This window comes from Lynx canadensis, chromosome A1 (genome assembly GCF_007474595.2).
Source record: "Lynx canadensis isolate LIC74 chromosome A1, mLynCan4.pri.v2, whole genome shotgun sequence".
In the NCBI taxonomy this organism is placed as follows: Eukaryota; Metazoa; Chordata; class Mammalia; order Carnivora; family Felidae; genus Lynx; species Lynx canadensis.
In genome coordinates this window covers 48,656,869-48,670,328 of record NC_044303.2, presented here as the reverse complement: position 1 = coordinate 48,670,328, position 13,460 = coordinate 48,656,869, and the positions used below count along the sequence as shown (strand labels likewise).

General features: G+C 39.5%; 1 protein-coding gene across 2 annotated transcripts in view; it reads left to right on the top strand.

The window, feature by feature from the left end:
- The window catches only part of KLF12 (Kruppel like factor 12), a 432,669-nt gene that overhangs the window by 46,526 nt on the left and 372,683 nt on the right, over nt 1–13,460 (top strand). The gene's annotated exons all lie outside the window — the stretch shown is intronic.

Sequence of the window (13,460 nt, the reverse complement as noted above, 5' to 3'; positions counted from 1 at the left end):
GATATGAGTGGGTTAGGGGCAGAGGGAGAGGGAGACGCAGAGTCTGAAGCAGGCTCCAGGCTCTGAGCTGTCAGCACAGAGCCCGACACGGGGCTCGAACCCATGAGCTGTGAGATCATGACCTGAGCGGAAGTCGGACGCTCAACTGACTGAGCCACCCAGGCGCCCCTGAAGTTTGTATCTTTAATCATAATTCCTTGTAAGTGATTGTAACACTTCAAAGAACTTTCACATTTGTTATCCTATTTGGTCATCATCAAAGCCTTTTAAAAAATAGGAAATAGTCTGATTCTAATTTGTCAGACAAATTCCGTTGTTGAAAGACCTTGAGGTTGCAGATCTGTATAGTGATCTACAATACCGGAAAGGTATTCAGAATCCCAGCCATATACTCTTTCTTATAAATCAAGTTAAGTCCATAAAAGTATCACCTAAAGACCATATTCTGATTCTGAATGGCCCTCATCTTTTTCTCTTAGTCCTTTGGCATGCTAGAGTAGAAACAGCAGCCACCAGCATTTTCACTAGTGCAGGAGTCTCTGTGGTGGAGTACATTTCCCCGAAGGATGGTATTCTTAGTGGAGTTTCTGAACAGAAGGTTTGCCAAATACTAAGAGTTGTTTGCTCACCATCTTTCGTGGAGTTTTTAGTAGACCCCTTTCTGCTTAGGGTCCCGTGGTGTCGAGGGAGAACAGGACCGTGTTTTTGTATCTGGTCTGTAGGATATCACTCCCTCCTATAATCATTCATCCTTGTGAAGTTTCTAAGAATACGGGGTATGCTGCTAAAACTACCCTGGATCATGCCCTCATTAGTGTTCTTGTTAAAAATGCACCTGGGTGTAGTAACAGGCAGTGCTTTCTTTTCTGCTCCTTTACTGTTTGTGCATTCACCGGGGGCTTCCTGTAGAGCCCCCTTCTGTCTTCCTCTTCACGGTGTACTGGGAACCACCAATTAATTCTGTAGTAGTGCCTTACCTTACAGAGGTTTTCATTTGACGCTAACAACTGAAGACCTTACTGCCTCTAATTTACAGATAAAAAACCCCTGAGGCTCAGGAACTTTAACAACGTGACTAGAAGCTTAGAATGACGTGACCAGAAGAGGGTGGCATGAGCTGGTCTAGAAGCCTCACTTCTAGCAGATAATAAGCTCCTTGAGAACAGGGAGTACATTTTAATCAACAGTTCAGCTGCAGCACTTAGCATGTTTCTTGGCCTAGACATGCGTTCAATAAATGTTGAGTCCCTGATCCCGGGCCGAGTAGTTGACCCCAACTCTGCTAGTGTGACATTGCTTATGCAGATGATTCTGAACCCTTACAGAAAGTTGAGGCTCTCCTAGGGCCCAGGGGCCTCAGCTACTTTCAGAAGTGAGAACATCCTCCCAGGACTTTTTTTTTTTTTTTAAACCACGTTGCTGTTCTGTCTCTGACCTGCGCAACTTCTGCAGCGGTCCTGCGTCAACATTCACATCATGTGTGCTTGCTGCTTGCCAAGCTTCTGGTCCCGTGTGCTTCCGATGGCCGAATTCATGTGACTCCTGCTTCATGTCCGAACTCCCATCTTGGGCTGTGACCTACTCCCTGTCCAAGAAATCGTGTTGTCGGAAACTAACTCCACGTGACGTTATTGCCAAACAACATCCTAGTTCTCTCCAGCATCCCCAGTGGCACGTAAGAAAAACGTGCTAGGCAGTTAAGTTTTGGAAGATACAAGGAGAAGTTGACATCTCTAGATTTACATCTTTAAAACAAAAATGCTGCTGATCATCAGTCAGCCTCTCCCTATGCCTAAAATATCAGTGATTTCTTTAGCTCGGCATTTTAACAAAAATTGGCTTTTGAAATTTAAACCTCTTTTATATTTACGTCCGTATTAAAAACTCCATATAGCTTTCATAATTTTTAATGCGTAAAAATACAAAGCAGGCTGAAAGTAAGATTAGTTTAAAATCTACTTCAACTTTTCCTCATTGAGGGTAATCGTTTGCTCAGATTATGATTTTAGCAGGCACCAACAGTCTCTGTTTCCATACAGACACTTGGCTTTTGGCTTGGATGCTGTATGGTAGTGTAGTATTTTTCAGTGTGTGTTCCACTGACAACTTGCACCAGATTTACCAGAAGTATGTGTTAAAATGCAGGTTCCTAGGCCTAATCCAAGGGGACTAAATCAGAACATTTGAAGGTGGAGCCCAGGAATTGGCATTTAAACAAGCCCCCTGTTGACTGTGCTGAATCCCAAAGTTAGAAGCCTGTGGGCCAGCTAAGGATCCAAGTCAAAGATCTTGGATTTAGTCCCTCCAACCACCGAAGGCTCTTTGATATTTATACTTTGACCTTTGTAGCTGAAAATAGGAATGATGGTAACAGCTACCTCAAGGAGGTGTGAGGATTCGGGGAATTATATGTAATTCGTGCAGTGTCTGGGATATCACAAGCGCCCAAGAAATGCTGCTACTCAGGCTTGTTGTTACCAATACCGTTGCACCCAAATGATACAATAGCTACAAGGATTCGTGATCCCTTCAAAATGAGGATAAGCTTGTTACCAGAAAGACCACTTCTGAGAGTTAAGAAGTCAGTGCCAGATGTTGGCAAATGATGGCCCACAGCCTGCTTTTATAAATAAAGTTTTATGGGTGCACAGCCACCACGTTTGTTTAAGTATCGTCTGTGACTGCTTTGGACTCTGCCTTACAAAGCCGAAGATACTTACTTTCTGGCGCTCAACAGAAGTTAGCTGACTCTTGCTCTGTTCTAATGTGGACTTTGGCGAAAGCTTCGACTATGTCAGTCTGTTGTGCAGAGGCAGTCAGGCGTGGGTAATAAGAGAGAGTGCTGGGAACAGTGGCCAGCACCAGTTTCAGTGCTCCTGCCACGCCTGCTGCCTCAGATCCTTAAGAAAAGCCAGCCCTTCATTGTGCCTTTCTGCCACTGCCTTCTTGCTCCGCCTAAAAATCAGTGACGGGGTCCTGTGCCATTTTTGTATCTGGGAAGCCAGATGGGTGAGTACTTTGGAGGCTCTCAGGACTGTGAGATGTTATAGTCCCTACGAATAATAACACGGAAACTAAAACAGCATATGGCGAACATCTAGACAAAACACAGTTGCATACCCTGGTGGGCTTCCTTACCATCAAGTTTGAATTCACACCATGTGCTAAAAATGTGTTATTGTTCATCTCCCATCACCTATGAATTAAAAGCCAAAACCAAACCACACCCAACTCTCAGAAAAGAAAAAAAAGTGACACAAAATTGTAGAAGCATCTTGTAAACAATCACAACCTAATTCTCTAAACCTGAAACTCTAACTGGAGATAAGATTGTTGAAATTTGTGGCTACATTTCACAAAATAAGCTAACCTCCTAGAACTTTTGTGAACAAACTTTGTATCGTGCCCAGGCATACAAGCAGTGATTAATTTATGATGTTTTGATATTTCCCAACACTTTCTTTTTAATGTTTATTTTTGAGAGAGAGAGAGAGAACGAGAGAGAGCGCATGAGTGGGGAGGGACAGAGAGAGAGGGACACACAGAATCTGAAGCAGGCTCCAGGCTCCAAGCTGTCTGTGCAGAGCTGGACATGGGGCTTGAACTCAAGAGCTGTGAGATCATAACCTGAGCCAAAGTCAGACACTTAACCGACTAAGCCACCCAGGTGCCCCTTTCCAACACTTTTAATAGGAATATTTCACTTTCCCAAAGGTACTAGTTATATTCTTGCATTAGGGTCTAATGTTGTCATGGGCTCTAGCTGAGAAAGAACCTCTGGACTATCGGTTTATATTCAACCATTAACATAATTTTGTATGGTCTTTGAGGCAGTGTATATAAGGTATCCCCATTTTTTCAGTAAAACCTTGGTTTGCAAGCATAATTCGTTTAGAAACATGCTTGTAATCCAAAGTGCTTGTGTATCAAAGTGAATTTCAAGAACCATTGGTTCAGTTGTGATCATGTGACGTTCGGCGTCACGTACTACTCACGCAAGACCTCACTCAGTGCGAGACCTCGCTCGTTTATCAAGTTAAAATTTATTAGAAGTGTTTGCTCATCTTGTGGAACACTCGCAGAACGAGTTACTCGTATTCATGAAACTACAGTAGACATCTAATCGTCAGCCAAAATGTTGTGAGAGATCAAACAGAACACTGTTCTGTGTTCTTTTGGGTTTGATTGTAGGTGCTTTTCTATGTGTTCTGCAGTGTTTTCTGTTTTTCTCTGCGTGTGTGTCTCATTCCTTCTTCACTTGGTCCCTTAACTCTATTCTTCCCCTTGTCCTGTTCCTTTAACGGGTACGTAGTGCGTCTCTTGGGTCCAGTATTTATGCAGTGTAACTAGCACAGTATCTGACATTTCTCTTTAAAAAAAAAAAAAAATTCCTGCCAAACAAAAATTTTTTATGTGCCCTTTGATTAATATTTTTATTAGCTTGCTGACTCTCTAATAAGAAAAAAAGTTCCCATCCCCTGTTTTCTTGGCTTCTTTGTGTTGCTGGCTCAGAGTGTTTTATTGTTTGATGGAGTAGATAAAATTCCCCTGATGTTTCCTACTCACTCTAAATTTGGAATACACCTACAGTATTCTTTTAGGCTTTATTGTTTCCTAAACCATCTATTTAAATGCAGTCCTAAAGCTTAAACGGAACACTGTTATTGTGGCTAAAAATAATATGTGTAATGGAGCAGTAGATTTGACTTCATTACCGTCTTCATAACCATGCAAAAGCCACCGTTCCCACAAAGCACTCAGTAAGGTCTAGTGATTATTAAATTTTGCCAGTTCCATAGTAAATGTATAATGGGTTACTTGCAGTGATTTGTAAATGGAATGGTGGGAAGAACTTGACCTTTAAAATTCAGTAGGGCCTTTCTGAAACCCTGATGTTTAGAGCAAAGGCAGAGGCATCCATAAGGACACTAGTCAAGGGGAAAGCTCTTGCCCATTACCGAACAGAATAGTATCTGATACACTCCGTCTATAGCAGAAGGAGGAGCTTTTAGTGTATTATTTTATATTGAGATGTCTGTGAACCTGAGACTGTTTGTAGCTCTTTTATAGGGAATGGTTGATTTGATGTTCTTATTTAATTTTCTTTTTATCATTTCTCAGAAAAAATTTTATACTTATTCTAGAATTAATAAAAATTATTTATTTTTGAGAGAGAGAGAGAGAGAGAGAGAGAGAAACAAATAGAGTGTGAGCAGGGGAGGGGCAGAGAGAGAGGGAGACACAGAATCCAAAGCAGGCTTCAGGCTCTGAGCTGTTAGCACAGAGCCCGATGTGGACAGTGCTTGAACTCATGAACCTTAAGATCATGACCTGATCTGAAGTCAGAGGCTTAACCAACTGAGCCACCCAGGTGTCCCATCCTAGAATTTTGTTTGCGTTTTTTTTTTTTTTTTGATTGTGAGACAAATAAGTTTCTCCAGGTTAATTGAATTTAAATTCTGTTTTATTTTATTTTTTTAATTTAAGTTTTTTTTTAACATTTATTCATTTTTGAGAGTGAGAGAGACAGAGCATGAGCAGGGGAGGGGCAGAGAGAGAGGGAGACACAGAATCTGAAGCGGGCTCCAGGCTCTGAGCTTTCAGCACAGGGCCGGATACGGGGCTTGAACTCACGGACTGCGAGATCATGACCTGAGCTGAAGTCGGACACTTAAGTGACTGAACCACACAGGTGCCCCAAAATTCTGTTTTAATAATGAACCTCACATACTTGCTCAATGACATTAAAGTAGATGATTTTGCCATTTGAATTATTCTATTACACTTTTATGATCCTGTACTTATGTTCTTGCTTGTCCCCAGTCTAAAATTCCCATCTGCCACTTCTTCCTCACTATATTCCTTCTTCTAACTATTCCAACTCTCAAAACCTGATTCCTCGTTCATATGCCATCTGCTCAAAGAAGCTGTCCTGCTTTGCAAAGTCAAATGAATGAATTTGGGTTTTTTTAAACTCTTAATTTCTGTACTTATAGAGACACTTTGCCTAGACTTGTATTTCATAGTTATTTTGTTGGCTGTCAATGATAGGCATTATGTATTAAGTTGAACCATATGAAATTACCATTATTCAATTGTTTTTGAGGTACAGACATGTCAAGTTTATATGTCTGAACCTAATACTCATCAACATTAACTGCACAAACCTCTGAAAATAAAGTATGGTCTGAGTTTATTAAAACACATTTTGGACTTGGATTTATGTCTGTATCCTAGAGTACTTACAGAGTTTTGTACATAACAAATGTATTAAAGAATGTTTGTTGGAATGAAATCAGTTGGATTGTCTACATTACTATTACTCTTTATGAGCTAACTAATAATTGCTTTAGAAATGATGCCTGTTCTCTGGGGCACACTGTTGTAAAACCAGGATATTAGAGGGGTGCCTGTGTGGCTCAGTTCGTTGAGCATCTGACTGTTGGTTTCAGCTCAGGTCATGATCTCCTGGTTCGTGGTTTCGATCCCCATGTCTGGCTCTGTGTAGGCATTGCAGAGCCTGCTTGGAATTCTCTCTCTCTCCCTCTCACTCTGCCCTTCTCCTGCTTGTGCTCTCTCTCTTTTTCTCAAAATAAATAAATAACACTTAAAAATTTTTCTAAAACCAAGATATTTGAGTCCACTGTGCAATTTCATCTATTACCCACTCATTTCAGTGGTCATATACCTGAAGTTAAACTTCTTGTCTGAAAGTCACTGTTCCTCATGTTTTAGTTGTACACTATATTGCCTTTGTCGAAACTTTTTTCTTTACTTGGTCTATACTTGCCTTATTTTGCTTTACTTATTGCAAAAGTAATAATTCTTTCATTTCTAATTCTCCCCTCTTAAAAATTTTTTACCAACTTACTTCTTGGTTTGAAGGACTGTCAGTGCCCCCCACCTTGGAAAATGTTTCCTGGCTTGCTTTGTTTTATCATGGGAAAAAAAAAAAAACTTTCTTTTGAAGTTATATTTTGTGCTTGCTAAAGGTCCAGTTAAATCACAGGAGATAAAAGCTGTACTGACAACCTTGGACATTCCCTGTCCTTTGCCAGAAATAGCAAACTAGATACTCATCTTGTACAAAAATATGTGCATGTTCATCCTCACTTAAAAACATCTTGTCTTGGGTCATTCTTGCAGCAAGTGGGAGGAGTCTAAGCCCATAGTGTGGAATCTGGGGGTTACAGGATATGAGGTAGGACTGGAGGGGAACAAAGTATGGTGCTGAACAAAGGGAGAAAATGGTGCTTTTTCTTTATTGACAGGCTCTTTAGTTTTCCATACCATACAATCTTTTTCTTAGCTCCTTACAATACCATACAATTTCCTCAAGATAGTTTTTTTTTTTTTTTTTTTTTTTTTTTTTTTTCACTTAGGCTTTTTTCCTAACTGGAAGAAATTTTGCATGAGAAAATGAGATTTTGGAATTACAGAGAAAGTTCAATCTGTGAATATGTTGAAATATTTTATAGCATCACATAGAAAGATGTTTTTGTGAATTTCTTTTGTCCTTGAATCGATGACTTTGTAGTACACTACTTTAATTAGGTAGAATTTGTGATCAGCTCTCTTACAAGGTATGAGGCATGTATAGACATTTTTCACTTTTAGACTCCATTACTTGAGGTGTTTGAACATGAGACTATGGTCTATACAGTTAAAATTGGTAGTTTTAATGATTAACTAAGGTGACTTATTTTCTGATAAGAGTGGAGTAGGGGAACAGGTTATTGTAAATCTATGGGAGGAGTCTTTTTATGCCTGTATGTAGTGGTACATATATGTGTGTTTCTGCTGTTCCAATGAATAATTCATTAAAATGGACTAGATCTTACTGAGCATGGATTGTAAACTCAGGGGTAGAGATCAATGTATTCCCCATGCCTAGGATGTTGTCTTGAGTGTGACAAATCTGTAATTATTATCTGTTGAGTGAATGGTTGAATTGATAAAATATCTGTTGGTTGCCTAATACCATGTTTTGAGCTCCTAGGAACAGAGAAAAAACATAACATTAAACATGGTCTTTAAGGTTGTAAATTAGAAGTAGAGACAAACATCAATGCATATTAATAGAGAGAAAGATTAGTACTGAGATCTGTAGTGCTCAAAGTAATTTTTTAATAAAAAAGGAGATAGATGGAAGGGGCAACAATAGGGATAACGTCATTTTCTAATTACCGAACACCTACTTTGTACCATTTATTGCACTAGGTGTTTTATAGGTATTATCTCAGTGCATCTTCGTGACAGATCTGATTATTATCCGTGTTAGTCCTCCATGTGATAATCGAGGTTCAGTATCATTCTCAAGATCGCCTGGCAGTTAAGTGGCGGTGCTGGGTTATAAGACTTCTGTCTGCCTCTTTAACAGTACTACTGCTTTATTGCTTTGCTAGTTTTCTGGAGCTGCCTGGACCAGGAGTGACCCAGGTTGGTAGTTGGGTACCAGAGGCCCTCTGGACACCTGTAGACCTAACAGAAGCCATTGAGCTTTTCCTAAACCAAAAATGTAACACAAATACTGCTGTCACTGGAGCTGGGCTCCACCCATTGGACTGGGTTCCGTGCTGGGAAGAGGGAATACTATGTAGAGACTTTAAGGGGCTTCCTTTGTCTCTGCCCTCATCAATATCAGTGTTAAAATCTACACACTTTTAGTGACATCTTCAAGCTGGCCAATTCCCACTGTAGGCAGTATTTTATGTATACATATAAACAGTTGTTAAAAACAAAGTGTGGTATTAATCATGGTTGCCATTGTGTTTGAGTTGCTTATAATTAGAGAACTGGTATAATTGATAGATCTCTGCCAGCTGGTTCTAGATTTCTCACCTGGGGAACTTTTTACAAATACAGTTGACTCTCTTTTTTTTTTTTTTCTTCAACGTTTTTTTTTTTTTTTTTATTTACTTTTTGGGACAGAGAGAGACAGAGCATGAACGGGGGAGGGGCAGAGAGAGAGGGAGACACAGAATCGGAAACAGGCTCCAGGCTCCGAGCCATCAGCCCAGAGCCTGACGCGGGGCTCGAACTCACGGACCGCGAGATCGTGACCTGGCTGAAGTCGGACGCTTAACCGACTGCGCCACCCAGGCGCCCCTACTCTCTTTTTTTTTAATGTTTATTTTTGAGAGGGAGCACACGCTCACGTGAGTGTGTGTGAGTGAGTAGGGGAGGGTGGGGGGGGTAGAGGATCTGAAGTGGGCTCTGTGCTGACAGCATCGAGACTGATGGGAGGTTCAAACTCACAAACTGTGAGATCGGACACTTAACTGACTGAGCCACCAAGGCACCCCAATACTGTTGACCCTTGAACAACATTGGTTTGATCTGCACAGATCAACTTATGCATGGAGTTTTTTTTTGATAAATACAGTGCAGTAGGTTACTCTGTTGTAAGAACAAACTATATAATATACATAACATACAAAGTATGTGTTCATTGACTATCTAAAATATGTTATTGGTAAGGCTTCCAGTCAGTAGTAGGCCATTAGTAGTAAAGTTTTTGTGTAGTCGGAAGATATACTTGGATTTTCAATTGCACGGGGAGTTGGCTCCCCTAACCCCTGGGTCGTTCAAGGGTCCTCTGCTTTAGTACCTTAGCCCAGTCTCCAGAAAATCTAAGTAGGTTTGTATGGGGGCTAAGGAAATCAGTCAACCTATTTATCTATTCAGATGATTCTTGATTTTTTTTTTAAGTTTATTTATTTTGAGAGAGAGAGAGAGGCAGAGGGAGAGAATGAATTCCTAGAAGGTTCCGCGCTGTCAGCACATAGCCTGATGCAGGGCTTGAACTCACAAACTAGGATATCATGACCTGAATTAAAATCAAGAGTCAGATGCTTAACTGACTGAACCACACAGGGGCCCCAGATGATTCTTCTTTCATTTTTTTTTTTTCCATCTAGTGATTTTTAAGCATATAGGCCACATTCTCTCCTGTTTCCTCCTCACACACTTTTTAACATCTCTGAAGACAGCTTAGTATTGTGTAATAGTTTAATTGACACAGTTTTTGTTTCCTGCATATAAGATAGTGGTACATATTACAACTGCTGGGAACTTCTAGTCAGTGATGGCTGGGCAGGTGATTTCTATAAGGGAAAATGGTCACCTAGAAAACATTCATTTAGGGATGCCCTTATGATTCCCAGTGTGTAAATGTTTTAATTTAACTAAAGAGCAGAGAAGCTATTTCATTTCATTAATCAGTACATTCGAATCATTACACTGAATGATTATGCTTCATTTATTTTGTGTCAGAATGTTTTCCACACAATAATAGAGAATAAAAGTGCATCATTAATTATAGCTGAGCAGCTCACACATGTATGGGTATATATATTTCCATATCATCACACAATGAAGGAAATGTAATATAAGAAATAATTAATCCTTACCAAAGAATTGAAGATTCAATTAAATAGTAGTATTAAATTCACGGTCATTTGTAATCATGCCTTGTAACAGTTTTAAGTAATGCTTGACAAAGTTTGTAGAAACATTTCCATTTGCCTGTGTCTCCCCCTTCTAAATGGAAAGCTTTTTTTTTGTAAGAACATGGTTATCTTTTGGGGGTAACAGTTACTTGTTTTGGAGAAGAGAGTAACTTTTTTTTGGAAACAGAATTGATTCATTTGCAGAGCTTCACTGGGATGGGATTTCTGAAAGAGAAGGACTAATTACCATAAAAAAGTTGCAATTCTATGCATGGAAATTTGGATTTGCTCCTCTCCTGTGAATAGGGACCCTTCCTGATAAGAACCTCTGTGTCATGTGCCCTTTTAGTTATCAGAACTTCAAAGCTGCTTAATTATGTTTCTTCTAGTTCTTTCCCTTTCCCCTGGCTGGCTGGGACTCTTGTTAAAAACCCACAAAACAAACTAACATCCAAAATCTGCTTGCCGTATATAATTACGGTATCCTAAAAACCCTCTGTATCTTCCTAGGTCCAAAAGGGGCAAAAGGACTCCAGGCACCAGTCATTTCATTGGCTGCACTTATTTTCCGGAATAAAGTAGGGGACTTAATTTATAGTTCAGTAACTTCTAAAGAGGCAAATATGTCTCTCCTTTATAGATGAGAAAATATGGAGACAGGAAAAATTTAAGCGGTTTAAGAGATGCTACAGGGAAAAGTGGGTGGAGAACAAAATTTTAGAGATTCTTGGAATATGTCATAGACTCTCTGAACTTGGTGATCTCTCTTTTTGCAACAAAGCCAAAATAATTTCAACACTATTTTTTTAAACACCAAACAGTTTTCAAATGGTTTCTTAAACATTGCTTCAGCTTACTATTGTAATGAATTTCTGACTTACAGTTTTTATAGCAATTTTATAGTTTGTCTAAGAATACTCACTTCACAAATGGTGGGGTCATATCTAGACCTTGGGGGCTTAAGACATTTAGGCCCAATTAATTTCCATCACATCACACTTAGTGATTCACTGATAATCACATTTTTTTTTTTTTGAGTTTATTTATTTTGAGGGAGGGAGGGAGGGACGGAGAGAGAGAGACGCGCCACAGTAGGGGCATAGAGAGAGAGAAAGAGAGAATCCCATGCAGGTTTTGCACAGTCAGTGCAGAGCCCAATGTGGGGCTTGAACTCACGAACCATGAGATCATGACCTGAGCCAAAATCAAGAGTTGGATGCTTAACAGGCCAAGCCAGGCAGGTGTTCCACTTAATCACATGTTATCCCCTGCTCCCCAGTTATGACATCATTAATTGCAGTAATTTAATGTGACTTTTTATAATGTCACATTTTTGCTCCAGGCTGTGATTTTTTAAAATAAATATGTTTAATGTTTATTTTTGAGAGAGAGAGCGAGAACACAAGCATGGGAGGAGCAGAGAGAGAGGGAGACACAGAAACCGAAGCAGGCTCCAGGGTCTGGGTGGTCAGCACAGAGCCTGACACGGGGCTCGAACTCACAAACTATGACATCATGACCTGAGAGCCAAAGTCAGATGCTTAACCGACTGAGCCACCCAGGCGCCCCAGGCTGTGAGTTTTAAAAGCTGTTGAAGCCAAAATTCTTTCAGTATGGCTTGCACCCTTGATTTTAGGAGAATATGAAAAAGAAAATGAAATTTAACATTAAAAATGGATTTATACTAATAAAACAGCCACTGCCCATGTACAATTATGAAAAAACTCATTTCTAATTGAGAAGATAAGTCTACTTAAAAAATTTCTTTTATATGTAGAACTTTATTGACATAGTTGGCACGCCGATTCAACCTATCTAAAGTGTACAATTCAGTGGTTTTTGGGACAGTCACAGAATTGTGCAGTGTACCACCATCAGTTTTAGAACATAAAACCTACTTTTAAAAGTGGAGGTATTCAGGTATATCCTGGTTCTTTTCAATTTGGGGCTGTTATGAATAGAACTGCTTTTAAAAAGTATAGGTAATTGTAACAAAATAAGGAATCTTCAAATTAATGTCAGAATCATGTGTTTGAAAACTTTTAATTATATTGTAATTATTTCTCAGCTATTTAGAGACATTTTATGTCGGTGTGCTGAGCTGGGTATCTAAAGCTTTTTTGGAATTTTTGGCTGTATCAGTGTCTAGTGTTTCTCCATTCCTGTTTTCGGTCATGTTTGCTTAAACAAATGAGTTTCCTATATTACTGTACTGTACTATAAACATACACATGGTTCTTAAATATAGGTTGCATTTTTGTTTTAGCTTGTCAAGTTCATAGTAGACCCTGGGCAGAAAACTTAGTCATTATTTACGGAACAGCGGTTCTCATTATTTGTTGCAGATTAGAATCACATGAGTATTTAAAAATAGTAATACCTTTACCTCCTCCTTGACGATTGTAATTTAATTGGTAATTTAATCCCACACGGGACCCAGGTGCCAATAGCTGGCATATTTAAGTTTCCTACATAATTCTCATGTGTGGCCAGGATTAAAAACTTGTTTTAGATTCTTGTTTTCAAAACGTTTGCAGCAGGAGCCTGAAGCTTAATTTTTCCAAACTAGTTTACTTTTCATTTATCTGTCTGATATCTCAAGAAAAAGTTGATGAACTCAAAGCTGGATTAGAAAATGGGGTGAGGCCCTGATTAAGTCTCCAGCTAGCACCTCTGAAGTTCATTTGCCACGTTGTTCATCTTTGTATCCTCAGTTCTAGCAAATGCCTACTCTGCCCAAGTTCCTTACTTGCCTGCCTTCCTTTTCTTTCTTTCCTTTTTTTTCCTTTCCTTCTTTCTTCGATATTAAGTGCCTGCTGCCTGTTCCAGCACTGCTTTATATCCCGAGGACATAAACACAATTTGGAATCCTTCTTACATTTGAGTTGGCAAAAGATGCGTCATAAATATTTGTTAAATTGAATAGATTCACACCTGAGCCCTCTTGGCATACTGCTGTGCTGTGCCTCAAATCCTGTGTAGAAATTACGATTTTTTTGATATTCCAGG